This window comes from Bos taurus, chromosome 18 (assembly GCF_002263795.3).
Source record: "Bos taurus isolate L1 Dominette 01449 registration number 42190680 breed Hereford chromosome 18, ARS-UCD2.0, whole genome shotgun sequence".
Taxonomy (NCBI): Eukaryota; Metazoa; Chordata; class Mammalia; order Artiodactyla; family Bovidae; genus Bos; species Bos taurus.
The window spans coordinates 45,808,407-45,822,538 of NC_037345.1; positions in this window are offsets into that span (position 1 = coordinate 45,808,407).

Genomic DNA, 14,132 nt, shown 5'->3' on the forward strand with positions numbered 1-14,132 from the left:
TGGCCCCACTCTAGTTGGTGTCTGAGGGGACATAACCCCCCCAGGGGGGTATCTGACGGGACATGGCCCCACCCTGGGAGGATGTCTGAAGGGACATGGCCCCACCCTGGTGGGATGTCTGAGGGGACAGGCCTCCCCCCGGGGCGTGTTTGAGGATACATGGCCCTACCCAGGTGGGTGTCTGAGGAGACATGGCCCTACCCTGGGAGGATGTCTGAAGGGACATGGCCCCACCGTGGGGGGATGTCTGAGGGGACAGGGCCCCTCCCTGGGGGGTGTCTGAGGGGACAGGCCCCCCCACCGGGGCATGTTTGAGGAGACATGGCCCTACCCAGGTGGGTGTCTGAGAGGACATGGCCCCACCCTGGGGGGGCTGGTGGAGCCTCAGTGGTCTGGGTGTACCCAGCCTCACTCCCTTGGGGCTGGAACGTGGGGATGAGGCCCCCCTCAGAGGGCAATGGCTTCTTGAGGAGCTACAGCTGCGGAAGCCCTTTACACTCTTTGAGGTCACGCACAGGATGGCCTGTGTGAGTGCCCCAAACCCCTAACTGTACAGGGGCCCCACTTCCCCCGACCCCACTCCTGCCTCATCCAGTCTATATCTGCTCCCTCCTCCTTCTGGGTCTTGGGCCCAGCACCCTCTCCAATCGCTGACCTGAGCCCCTTCTGCCCACCCCTTCCTTTTCTGCCTCCCCCAGGTCGGCACCAACAGGCTGGAGTCCTTTGGGAAGCCTGTGGCCCTGTTCACGCCTGAGGTTATTTCCCCTGGAGATGGGCCAGGCCTTTGAGGCCCCGTTCTGGGCAGATGGGTCCACACTGAGTGGGATCCCCTTTGAGCAGGTGGAGAGCTGCCAGCCTGAGCTGCTGCAGTGGAAGGCCCAAGATCTGGCCCATGCCTCCTCCCAGTGTGCCCTGCTTGTGGCCACCTGGGACCGAGTTCCCACTCTTGGGGCCCTTGGTCTCCAGGTGAGGAAAGGGGTGAAGGGAGAAGGGCCAAGGCTGGGGCTCTCTGGCCCAGGCCCAGGGAAGAAGGATCTGGTTCCTTGACAAGTGGGAGACACGAGGAGGTAGAGTCAGAGACAGAGGGAAAGAGCAAAAGATTAAAAACAGGAGGGTGATGGCAGATATGGAGAGACAAAGAGGAAAGTGCAGTGAGAGAGAGAGAAAATGGGTGATGGAGAAAGGGAGACAGACACGGACTGGGAGAGAGAGAGACGGAAAGAGAGATGGCAGAGGGAGTGAGACCATGGACGGAGAGACGACCAAGAGAGAGAGAGGGATAGGTAGACTGAGGGCTGGGGAGTGGGGACTGGGAGAGTGGAGGCAGAAAAAGAGAAATAAAAAATAGAGACTAAAGGGACTTCCTTGGTGGTCTAGAGGCCAAGACTGCGCTCCCAATGCAGGGGGTCCGGGTTCCATCCCTGGTCAGGGAACTAGACCCCACATGCCCCAACTAAGAGTTTGCATGCCACAACTAAAGATCCCAAGTGTCACAACTAAAACCCAGCACAGTCAAATAAATAAATAACAAATATTTTTAATAAATACCAAATATTTTTAAAAAATAAAATAAGAGACTGAGGGAAAGCGAGAGGAAGGCTGATACCCCTCTGTCCCCACCCCCTCCCCTTTCTTTGTTACACAACCCAGTCTCTGGCTCCTACTCCCTGGTTCCCTGACTCTAGCCGCTGGTTGACCTCCCTGGCCATGCTGCTTCTTCCTCATCCCTTTCCTTCTAGGATTTCAAGCTCCCTCCTGGCCTGCGCCCTCACCACCTGTGCCCACCTGTGCCCTCCTTCCCTCGCACCTAGGCAGCCCCTCATCAGAAGACGCCCCTCTCCTCTTACTCTCGCCCCTAGGTGGCCCGGCCAACCTCATACCGGGGATCATGAACTTGAAGGGCCGTCGCACCAGCCTCCCTCACTGTCCCCCTCTCCCCTCAGACCAAGTCACCTCATTCTTGGCTGTGATGGTCTCGCTTCCTATTTCACTGGGAAATGGGGGCAGAAACCCTTCGTGAGCCCCAACCCTCCCTTCCCCTCTGCCCAGGCCCCTGTACCTTCCAGGCCATTGGGGATGGAATATGGTCTGTGCTCCCGGCTAAGCACTGCTCCGTGATTGCTCCTGAATCTCACCTGGAGATTCTTCTGTGCTCTCTCTTCTATATCAGTGCTTCTCAAAGGGGGCCCAAACCAGCAGCAGCAGCATCTGGAAACTTGTTTGAATATTCTTGGGTGGATATCCTTGGGTGACACCCCAGACTACCACTCTGGGTGGGGCCAGTGGTCTGTTTTAACCAGCCCCTCCGGGACTCTGATGCAAGCTCAAGCTTGGGCAACACTGATTTAATGCTGTGATATCAATTTGCCTCTTCTTATAGGATCCTTCTCACTACTTCCAACAGGCTCTGATCTGTCCATCTTAAGAAGCTTCTTTCCCAGTAGTCATGAACGGGTGTGTGAGTTGGACCACAAAGAAGGCTGAATGCCAGAGAATTGATGCTTTCAAACTGTGGTGCTAGAGAAGACTCTTGAGAGTCCCTTGGACTGCAAGGAGATCAAATCAGTCAATCATAAAGGAAATCAACCCTGAATATTTATTAGAAGGACTGATGCTGAGACTGAACTCCAATACTTTGGACATCTGATGCAAAAAACCAACTCACTGGAAAAGACCCTGATGCTGGGAAAGACTGAAGGTAGGAGGAGAAGGGGGCGACAGAGGATAGATGGTTGGTTGGCATCACGGCTTCAATGGACATGAGTTTGAGCAAACTCCAGGAGATGGTAAAGGACAGGGAAGCCTGGTGTGCTGCAGTCCATGGGGTTGCAAAGAGTCAAAAAGAGCTTAGCGACTGAACAACAAGAAACATCCCTCGGTCCCTCTGCACCCCTCCCCCACACCCAGCTCCTGCCCCCTTTCTTAGACACCCTTTACAGCAAATACCCCCAAAGCCTGCTGCCTCCAACCCTCTCTTTCCAGTCTCTTGAACCCTCTCTGATCAGGCTTTTGTCATCCTTCAACCTCAGGCCTCCAAAATCACTCTTTTTTTTTTTTTTTCTTTTGGCCGAGTTTGCGGGATTGCAGGATCCTAGTTCCCCAGTTGGGGATTAAACCTGGGTCCCTGTTGTGAGAGCACCGAGTCTTAACCACTGGACCATCAAGGAGGAACTCCTTCTCCCAAACCATTCTTGATGAGGTCCTCTGGAGAAGGGAACGGCTACCCACTCCAGTATTCTGGCCTGGAGAATTGTCCATGGAGTCTCTAAGAGTCAGATATGACTGAGTGACTTTCACTTTCGCTTTCCCCAACCCCTGTCTAGCGCTTAATCCCCCGGCCATGTCCTGCTTGACCATCAGCAGCTTTAGATAATGCCCAACACCTGTCTTCTCCCTGAAGCTCATTTTTCCCCACTTGTAGGACCCCAAGCATCTAGTTTTCCTCTTATCTCTCCAGCTAGGCCACCTTCTCAGCCGTCACTCTAAAGACGTGCCTGTGGACTCAGCCCACCCTTTTCTCAACCCCATCTTTGCCCACTCCTTTAGGTGTCCCTTCCATGTTTTCTATTGTAACACCCCCATCTGTGTCCCCTTTCCCCCTCAAGAGTGTCATTGTCATGAGCCTCACTGGACACATGCATTTCTGTCTCAGACTCCTCCCACCAATAGCCTCCCCCAGAGTGGAATCTGTGCTGGGGCTCCCCAATCCCAGTGCTGTGTCCTGTCCCCACAGTGAATGGGCACCTGCTTCCCCTGTCCTTCTCCATCGCCGAAGCTGGGTTCGCTGTCCACACATGGGACTTAGTCACTTGCCTGGCCATGGAGGCAGGCCTCAAACTGTGGATCCAGGACGGGTATTTGGAACTTGTGGCACCACACACTGAGGTAACCATCACCAAGGGCCTGTGTAGGCCCAAGACCCTGACCTCTCTGGGAATGGCCTAGCTGAAACCTGGGCCATTCCAGCCCAGTTGGCAGGAGATGGAGCCCTGCAGCCTACTTGAGGGCCAGGTATGCAGTTCCCAAGACCTGTGGGCAGCTTTCAGAACTGATGAGGGCCTTTCTGGCTTGTGCCTGGACCCGCCCAGTGTGTGGACAAGCTGTGTGGAGGAACGGTGTATAGCAGTGTGCTGTCATCTGTCAGGCACTGGCTGCCTTCACCCGGGTCTGTCAAGCTACTGACATCCCTGTGGGCACCTGGCATGGTCCTGACTTTTGTGGTAAGCTGGAGGGAGATAGTAAAGAGAAGTGTGAAAGCTGGAACTGGGAACGCTGTGTGCAGTTGCATAGGCTGTGGACTGCACAAAAACATCTGGCCCTGCTCTGGGGTCTGAGAGGATACAGACCTACTCTATGTGTGTGTCAGGGCAGGGATTGTCTTGAACACCAAACTTAATACTGATGTCTCTCCCTGTCTCTCTCCTCGCTCCAGAACTATCCTGCCCTGAAAACGGCCACTGGGAGACATGTGCCGGTAACTGCCAGACCATGTGCCCACACAAGAAGGTGCCTCTGACCTGCCACAGCCTGTGTCGTGAGGGATGTGTATGCCATGCTGGTTATGTGTTCAGTGGTGGGGCTTGCATGCACCCAGCCCTCTGTGGCTGCCCCGGCAGAGACATGTCCTGCTCCTAGGGGCTCGAGAGCTGAGCTCCCACTGCGTGAGCTGTGCAAGGATAAGGAGGCTGGGCGACCACCTTGCTGCATCCTCCAGGCTTGTGGAGATGGGACCATGAGTCTGCTGTGTGCGGGGGTCTGGCTACGGAGTCCTGAGTGGCAGTAACCAAATGTCAGGTGACCCCCATCACCACACCTTCTGTGGGGTCATCGTCACAAGCCAGGGGGCCCGCCACTATGTGCCAAGCTGTGCCTGTCAAGTTGGCCAAGGGGCACCAGCATTCACCGTGTGGGTGGATAATGACTACCTAAGCCCCACAGCCAGCCTGACTGGGGCATGGCAGATCGAGATGGGTGCCCAGGGAGTAAAGGTTATGATGGAGGCTCAGACTCCTGGGAAGATCCAGGTAAGCTCAGCCAGGGCTAGGACCAGAGTCCAAGCCCCCCGCCCCGGGTTGGGGGGGGGGCTGAGGGGACATGGCCCATGCCAAGGGTCCTGAGGGAATGAGAGCCCACCGGGGCTTGTCTGATGTGGACACGGCCCCGTTTATGTTTCCAGCCCACCTGTCCCTGCCTCTGGCTAGCAGCCCCAGCCACGTGTGCATCAGTGGTTCTGGCTTAGGCTGGCCTATGACTGGTGCCCACCACCTATCTGCCATGTGCCTGAGATCTACATTGCTGCCCTCTGAAGCCTAGGTGGGGGACTTCAGTGGGGATCCCCAGGATGACTTCCATGGCCCTGACGGCTCCCTGCTGCCTGACACAGAGACTTTGCACTCAGTTGGAAGGACCTGGCCTCCCCAAGTCAGCCGCTCCATCACAGGCCCCATCCCTCTGTACCCTCACAACAGGGTTTCCTGGCACCAGTCCCTGGCCTTCTGTGGGCTGACAGCCCACAACTGGCCCTTCCAGGCCTGCGACGAGCCAGCCGAGGCCCAAATCCACCGTGTCCACAACCTCCATGCCCCTGGGGGCTCAGGGAGATCCTGTGTGCCCGGCTGGGGAGCTACACCCAGCAATGGCAGCCACACGGCCTCCGCCTGCAGCTGTGAAGACATCGGGTAGACTGTGGTGAGGGGCCACTCCACCAGTTCTCAGGCACTGGGCTCTGCCTTCCTATCCATGCCGGCCAGGAGTCTTCTTCTTGCTAGCTGCAGAAAACAGGAAAGTGAAAGTGAAACTTGTTCAGTCATGTCCCACTCTTTGTGACCCCATGGACTGTCAGTCAGTTCAGTTCAGTCGCTCTGTCATGTCTGACTCTTTGCAACCCCACGGACTGCAGCACTCCAGGCCTCCCTGTCCATCACCAACTCCCAGAGTTTACCCAAACTCATGTCCATTGAGTCGGTGATGTCATCCAACCATCTCATCCTCTGTCGTCCCCTTCTCCTGCCTGCAATCTTTCCCAGCATCAGGGTCTTTTCCAATAAGTTAGTTCTTCACATCAGGTGGCCAAAGTATTGGAGTTTCAGCTTCAGCATCAGTCCTTTCAATGAATATTCAGGAATGATTTCCTTTAGGATGGACGGGTTGGATCTCCTTGCAGTCAAGGGACTCTAAAAAGTCTTCTCCAACACCACAGTTCAAAAGCATCAATTCTTCGGTGCTCAGCTTTTTTTATGGTCCAACTCTCAAATCCATACGTGACTACTGGAAAAACAATAGTCTTGACTAGATGGACCTTTGTTGGCAAAGTAATGTCTCTGCTTTTTAATATGCTGTCTAGGTTGGTCATAACTTTTCTTCCAAGGACCACTGTAGTCCATGGAATTCCCCAGGCCAGAATACTGGAGAGGGTAGCCTTTCCCTTCTCCAGGGGATCTTCCCAGCCCAGGGATCAAAGCCAAGTCTCCCACATTGCAGGTGGATTCTTTACCAGCTGAGCCACAAGGGAAGCCCAAGAATACTGGAGTGGGTAGCCTATCCCTTCTCCAGTGGATCTTCCTGACCCAGGAATAGAACCTGTGTCTCCTGCATTGTAGGCAGATTTTTCACCAACTGAGAGCAGCTCATTTTGTTGGCTTAAGTGATTAAGGATCTAAGAGTAGCTACTCCAGGCATGGATCAACCTGGAGTTCAGGATCATCAGCCCTGGTTTGCTGCCTCCTGCCACTCTGGCCCTTGTCCAGCCAGGCTCACCCTGAGCAGAGTAGCTCAGGACCTTCAGACACTCAGGTGCCCAGCAGGAAAGAGAAATCCTTGGTGGGGAAGTCCCAGCAGAGTTACACTGTGTCTCCATGGCTGTGATTCGCTCTTTCTTGAACCAATCACTGTGTCTGATTTTTTTTTTTTCTTTTCAAAAGTAACACTTACTTTTTCACACTCAAGCAAATCTGGGCAGTTGACCTCTTCTGTCCTCAAGCCCCCTGCTTTTCACAGGAAGGGAAAATTTTTACTTTCACCCCACTGCTACTGGAGTGCCTAAGCTTTGCCAGTGGCCTTGCAGTGGGTCAGAGTGCGGCGGGAAGGGTCAGTGGCGCTGGTCCACGTGAGTTTTGGGGCAGCCTGTTGGCGTGTCTCTGGTGTTGGAGTTCAAAGAGCTGATGGTAGTTACAGCCTTCTTTCATTTTGGGAGTATTGATGGGAGATTTTGGACTGCCTTTGCCGTCACTTTATCATCAACCAGATGTTCAATGTAGTCCTGGAAAATCCTAAACCATGAATTCTTTTAAAAATATAATTTCGCTATTTATTATTTTTGGCTGAGCTGGGTGTTTGTTGCTATGTGGGCTTTCTCTAGTTGCGGCAAGGGGAGGTGGCTCTTCATTGTGGTGAAGGGCTTCTCGTGGTGGTGGCTCCTCCTGCGGACCACAGGCTTCAGGTGCCCAGGCTTCAGTAGCTGGGGCACACGGCTTAATTGCTCTGCAGCATGTGGGATCCTCCCAGACCAGGGACTGAACCCGTGTCCCCTGCATTGGCATTCTTGTCCAATGTGCCAGCAGGGAAGTCAGTCCCTAAACCATCGATTCTTAACTGAGGCTATTCCATCACTGAAGACTCCTTTTGCTTGTCGGAGAATCTCTTTAGGTATCAGATTGGAGACCTTAAATGTCTCTCTCAGGAGATGTTTTTCTATCTCATTCTTGTGGATGCAGGGTGGGATAATTCTCCAATTGGCTTCTCCCCGACTCCAGGCTTTGGCTCTGGGTGTTTGCATGGGCAGAAGCTGGGGTGAGGTTAGCAGTGGGCAATGGATGCTGGCCAGTGCCCCAAGGACAAACATACACTCTTCTCCCCATCCTTGCCCTGCTGCCATGCCACCTTCATCCGGAGTATTAAGGAGTCTTTCAGATACTTTTTAATGAAGGACCCACAGAACAAAATACTATTAGTTTGAGGACCCAATTATATTCATTTTCTGTTGCTGCTATAACAAAGTGCCATAAACTCCATAGCTTAAAACAACACAAATTTATGACACTCAAGTCTTTAGGTCAGAAATTGAACACAGTTCTCATCAGGCTAAAAATCAACATGGCTGCAGGGCTGCAGGCATTCCTGGAGGCTCTAGGGGAGACCCATCTTCTTGTTCATTCGGATTGTTGCTGAATTTAACTCCTCGTGGTTGTAAGACTGAGGCTTCCATTTCTTTGCTGGCTATAAACTGAGGTCTGTTCTTAGCTTCCAGAGGCCTCCCACATTCCTTGGCTTATGGCCCCTTCCTCCATCATCAAAACCACTAACAGCAGGCTCAGTCCCTCTCACACTTCAAATCTCTCTTGTCTCTTTCTAACCCTTCTGCTTTCAACTCCCACTGTCAAGAGCTCATGTGATTACATTTGGGCCCATGTGAATAGTCCAGGATAACCTCCCTTACCTCAAGGTCCATAACTTAATCATATCTGCATAGGCATTTTGCCATGTGATGTAACAGGTTCTCAGGAGCCAGGGATTCGGCCATTATTTGGCCACACCAATATATGCATACACATAATACAAAGTATCACCAAATAGGTGACACTCAAATACTTCCCATTCCCTTTTTTCTGCTTTTTTTTTTTTTTTTTTAAACAGGGATTTCTGAGACTTCCCAAGTGGTCCAGTGGTTAAGAATCCACCTTGCAATGCAGGGGATGTGGGCTTGATCCCCGGTTGGGGAATTAAGATCCCACATGCGGCCCCCAGAGAAACTAAGCTCACACCTCACACACTCCTGAGTCTGTGCACTTCATTGAAGGATCCCGATTGACACAATGAAGATCCCATGTGTCTCAACTAAGACCCAAGGCAACCAAATAAATAAACAAATATATATATATGTATATATATATATAAAAGGAGAGATTGTCCAATTTATCTGTACAGCCTTTAGGTTGAGAACGCAGATCCCAAGGTCAGCCTCCGCTGGTTAGAATTCAGGCAGCACCACTTCCTAACCGGATGCTCTTGGGAAAATCACTTAACCTTTCTCTGTGCTTCAGTTTCCCTTTTCATGAAAACAAATGATGCTAATAGTACCCAACTTGTGGCATTGCTGTGAGAATCAAGTGTTTTAACAGTTCCACGTAATACGGTGACTGCTATTAAGGATTAGCTGTCATAATTTTATTTACCCTCTTCACTTTAGGGAAGGACACTGCACTGATGTCATTCTGCCCCCAGATCAGACCCACAGGGCTTGCATTCCAGGGCCCTTTTGGTGATAAATGTTGTTCCAGAGTCCTGGGTCACCTCGTCCTGGGGAAAACTTGGAGTCAGCCTTACCCAAACCTCCTTAGTTCAGCAGGCAGCTGAGGGGTGGCCTGATCCATGTTCTTACCCATTTTGCAGATGAGAAACTGAGGCACTGAAGTGAGGGGTCTGGCTTGAGGATACACAGCTACAGAGTGGGTTGAGGTACTCCGGACCAGACCTTGTCCTAGGTGATGCTGGGGACACAGTAGTGACTGATAAGGTCCCTGCCTCTGTCCCATGGAATCCACACTCTGCTGGGATAGACAGCTGTGCTCAGACAGCAAGAACCTGGGGGGTGGGGGCAGGGGATGCCTGTGATGGGGAAAGGGCAGGCAGAGTGATCAGGGCTCAGTGAGGGACACTTAGGGGTCTCTGGGAGCCCTTAGGAGGGATCTGGCCAGCCGGGGAAGTCTGGGACAATTTCCAGAGGAAGGGACAACTGAATTGAGGCCTGAATGACAAGATAAAGTCAGACAGGTAAACAAGAAGACAAATGTTCCAGGAAGAAGCAACAGTGTTTTCAACCTAGAGGCAAAAATTTTAAGTGCAGAAGACTGCATGCAGTGGAGCCAGAGAGAGCCTGCAGAAGGATGAGGCTGCAAGGGGCAGGCCTGCGGGCCTGAAATGACAGGCATGGAGCGAGGGCTTTATCCTGACGGCCTGGGACCGCCACCCCCCCCGCCCCCCAACTCATGGTGCCCAGTGACTCCCCTCCCCCAGCCCAGTCCCATGCACTTCTCAGGACAGGGAGTGAGCTTGTTATTCAGTCGCTCAGTTGTGTCTGACTCTTTGCGACCCCATGGACTGCAGCACACCAGGCCTCCCTGTCTTTCACCATCCCCCGGAGCTTGTTCAAAATATCCATTGAGTCGGTGATGCTATCCAACCATCTCGTCCTCTGTCGTCCCTTTCTCTTCCAGCCCTCAATCTTTCCCAGCATCAGGGTCTTTTCCAATGAGTCAGCTCTTCGCATCAGGTGGCCAAAATACTGGTGTTTCAGCCTCAGCATCAGTCCTTCCAATGAATATTCAGGGTTGACTTCCTTTAGGATGGGCTGGTTGGATCTCCTTGCAGTCCAAGGGACTCTCAAGAGTCTTCTCCAACACCACAGTTCGAAAGCATCAAGAGTCTTCTCCAGTACCACAGTTCAAAAGCATCAATTCTTCCACACTCAGCCTTCTTTATGGTCCAAATCCCACATCCATACATGACTACTGAAAAAAACATAGCTTTGACCTTACAGACCTTTGTTGGCAAAGTGACATCTCTGCTTTTAAATATGCTGTCTAGGTTTGTCATAGGTTTGCCGTCTCTGTCTTTTTTTCCAAGAAGCAAAACTCTTTTAATTTCATGGCTCCAGTCACCACCTGCAGTGCTTCTGGAGCCCAAGAAAATAAAATATGCCATTGTTTCCATTTTTCCCCCATCTATTGGCTATGAAGTGATGGGACTGGATGCCGTAATTTTAGTTTCTTGAATGTTGAGTTTAAGCTAGCTTTTGTACTTGCTTTCATTTTCAACAAAAGGCTCTTTAGTTTCTCTTCACTTTCTGCCATTAGGGCGGTATCATCTACATATCTGAGGTTGTTGATATTTCTCCCAGTGATCTTTTTTTTAATTAATTTTTTAATTGAAGGATAATTGCTTTAAAAATTTTGTTGTTTTCTGTCTAACCTCAACATGAATCAGCCATAGGTATATATATATATCCCCTCCCTTTTGAACCTCCCTCCCATCTGCCTCTCCATCCCACCCCTCTAGATTGATACCAAGCCCCTGTGTGGGTTTCCTGAGCCATACAGCAAATTCCCATTGGCTATCTATTTTACATATGGTAATGTAAGTTTCCATGTTACTCTTTCTCCCAACAATCTTGATTCCAGGTTGGGATTCATTCAGCCCAGCATTTAGCATGATGTACTCTGCATATAAGTTAAATAAACAGGGTGACAATATACAGCTTTGATGTACTCCTTTCCCAATTTTGAACTAGTCCATTGGTCCATATCAGGTTCTAACTATTGCTTCTTGACCTGCATACAGATTTCTCAGGAGGCAGGTAAGGTGGTCTGGTATTCCCATCTCTTTAAGAATTTTCCACAGTATGTTGTGATCCACACAGTCAAAGGCTTTAGCATAGTCAATGAAGCAGATGTTTTTCTAGAATTCTCTTGATTTTTCTGTGATCCAACAGATGTTGGCAATTTGATCTCTGGTTCCTTTGCCTTTTCTAAATCCAGCTTGTACGTTTGGAAGTTCTCAGTTCACGAACTGTTGAAGCCTCACTTGAAAGATTTTGACCATTACCTTGCTAGCATGTGAAATGAGCGCACTTATGCAGTTGTTTGAATATTCTTCGGCATTGCCTTTCTTCAGGATTAGAATGAAAACTGACCTTTTCCAGTCCTGTGGCCACTGCTGTTTTCTAAATTTGCTGGCACATGGAGTGCAGCACTTTAACAGCATCATCTTTTAGGATATGAAATAATTCAACTGGAGTTCCATCACCTCCACTAGTTTGTTTGTAGTAATGCTTCCTAAGGCGCACGTGACTTCACGTTCCAGGATGTCTGACTCTAGGTGAGTGACCACACCATCGTGGTTACCTGGGTCATTAAGACCTTTTTTTGTACAGTTCTGCATATTCTTGCCACTTCTTAATTTCTTTTGCTTCTGTTAGGTCCTTGCTGTCTTTGTCCTTTATTGTGTCCATCTTTGCATGAAATGTTCCCTTGGTATCTCCAATTTTCTTGGAAAGATCTCTAGTCTTTCCCATTTTGTTTGAGTTTAGTGTCCCTCAAACACTAAAGGAAGTGTTTTAGTGTTTTTTCTAAAGGAAGCAGCCCATTGGATGTTCCAAAGGCCAGCAGAAGGGACGGATGTGATGGGGGTGGGGTGGGCGGGGTGTTGGGGAGGATGGCTGGGTATTCTACCCTCCTTGGCCTGCCCCTCCTCTTAAAGCCAGAGACAAGCCCTGAGATCATTACTCACTTTACTTTAACAATAACTAATGTTAATTGAACAGCTACTAAGTGCCAAGCAGTACTTTTGACTAGGGACCCACCAAGTGGCACTAGTGGTAAAGAATCTGCCTGCCAATGCAGGAGGCGCTAGAGGTGCAAGCTTGACCCTTGGGTCTGGAAGATTCCTTGGAGAAGGAAATGACAAACCACTTCAGTATTCTTGCCTGGGAAATCCCATAGACAGAGGAGCTTGGCAGGTTACAGTCCATGGGGTTGCAAAGAGTCAGACATAACTGAGCGACTAACATTATAGTGAGCAAAACAGGCAAAATCCTGCTCTAAAGGGTGTGACATTCCAGTGGAAAAGACAGAAAGAGTACAGGTAAATACACAGATTCAAGTGTGTGTTGGGAGCTTCACCTGTGGTCCAGTGGCTCACTCAGTGCTCCCAACGCACAGGTCCAGGTTCACCCTGCTTGTTTAACTTCTATGCAGAGTACATCATGAGAAATGCTGAACTGGATGAAGCACAAGCTGGAATCAAGATTGCTGGGAGAAATATCAATAACCTCAGTTATGCAGATGACCCCACACTTATGGCAGAAAGCAAAGAAGAATTAAAGAGCCTCTTGATGAAAGTGAAAGAGGAGAGTGAAAAAGTTGGCTTAAAGCTCAACATTCAGAAAACTAAGATCATGGCATCTGGTCCCACCACTTCATGGCAAATAGATGGGGAGACAATGGAAACGGTGGCGTTTTTTTGGTTTTTTTTTTTGGACTCCAAAATCACTGCAGATGATGACTGCAGCCATGAAATTAAAAGACAAAACTTGCCCCTTGGAAGAAAAGTTATGACGAACCTAGATAGCATATTAAAAAGCAGAGACATTACTTTGTCAACAAAGGTCCGTCTAGTCAAAGCTTTGGTTTTTCCAGTAGTCATGTATGGATGTGAGAGTTGGACTATAAAGAAAGCTGAGCACTGAAGAATTGATACTTTTGAACTGTAGTGTTGGAGAAGACTCTTGATAGTCCCTTGGACAGCAAGGAGATCCAAACAGTCCATCCTAAAGGAAATCAGTCCTGAATATTCATTGGAAGGACTGATGCTAAAGCTGAAACTCCAATACTTTGGCCACCTGATGTGAAGAACTGACTCATTTGAAAAGACCCTGATGGTGGGAAAGATTGAAGGCAGGAGGAGAAGGGGACGACAGAGGATGAGATGGTTGAATGGCATCACTGACTCAATGGATATGAGTTTGGGTAAACTCCAGGAGTTGATGATGGACAGAGAGGCCTGGCGTGCTGCAGTCTGTGGGGTTGCAAAGAATCAGACACGACTGAGTGACTGAACTGAAGTTGTGGCCAACTTTGTTTTATACATCCCACTCCTGAACTCATTATTCACTTTTTGTAAAGCAAGTCCCAGATATCATGGAAGCCTGTAAATATTTCAGCATGATGCTCTAATAAGAGATACGGCTTTTTAAAAAAGGCACTATTTGCTCACACTTAACAAAATGAGTAAGAATTCCCTGATATGAAGAACTGAGTGCATATTCAGATCTTTCTGACTGTCCCCCAAATATCCTGCCCTCCTCCCCTACACCACAATTTTTCCTCACTCCCTAATGCTTGGATATCAGAGGCTCGAACATTAGGGATACAATGGGGACAAGACATATTCTCTAGGGAGCATTACTCCCTGCATGGCTTGCAGGATCTTAGTTCCCCAAGCAGGGATTGAACCTGGGCCAGTGAACATGCCTAGTCTTAAGCTATTTAGCATTGATGACGATAAGTCACTTCAGTTGTGTCCGACTCTTTTCAACCCTATGGATTGTAGCCTGCCAGGGTCCTCTGTCCATGGGGGTT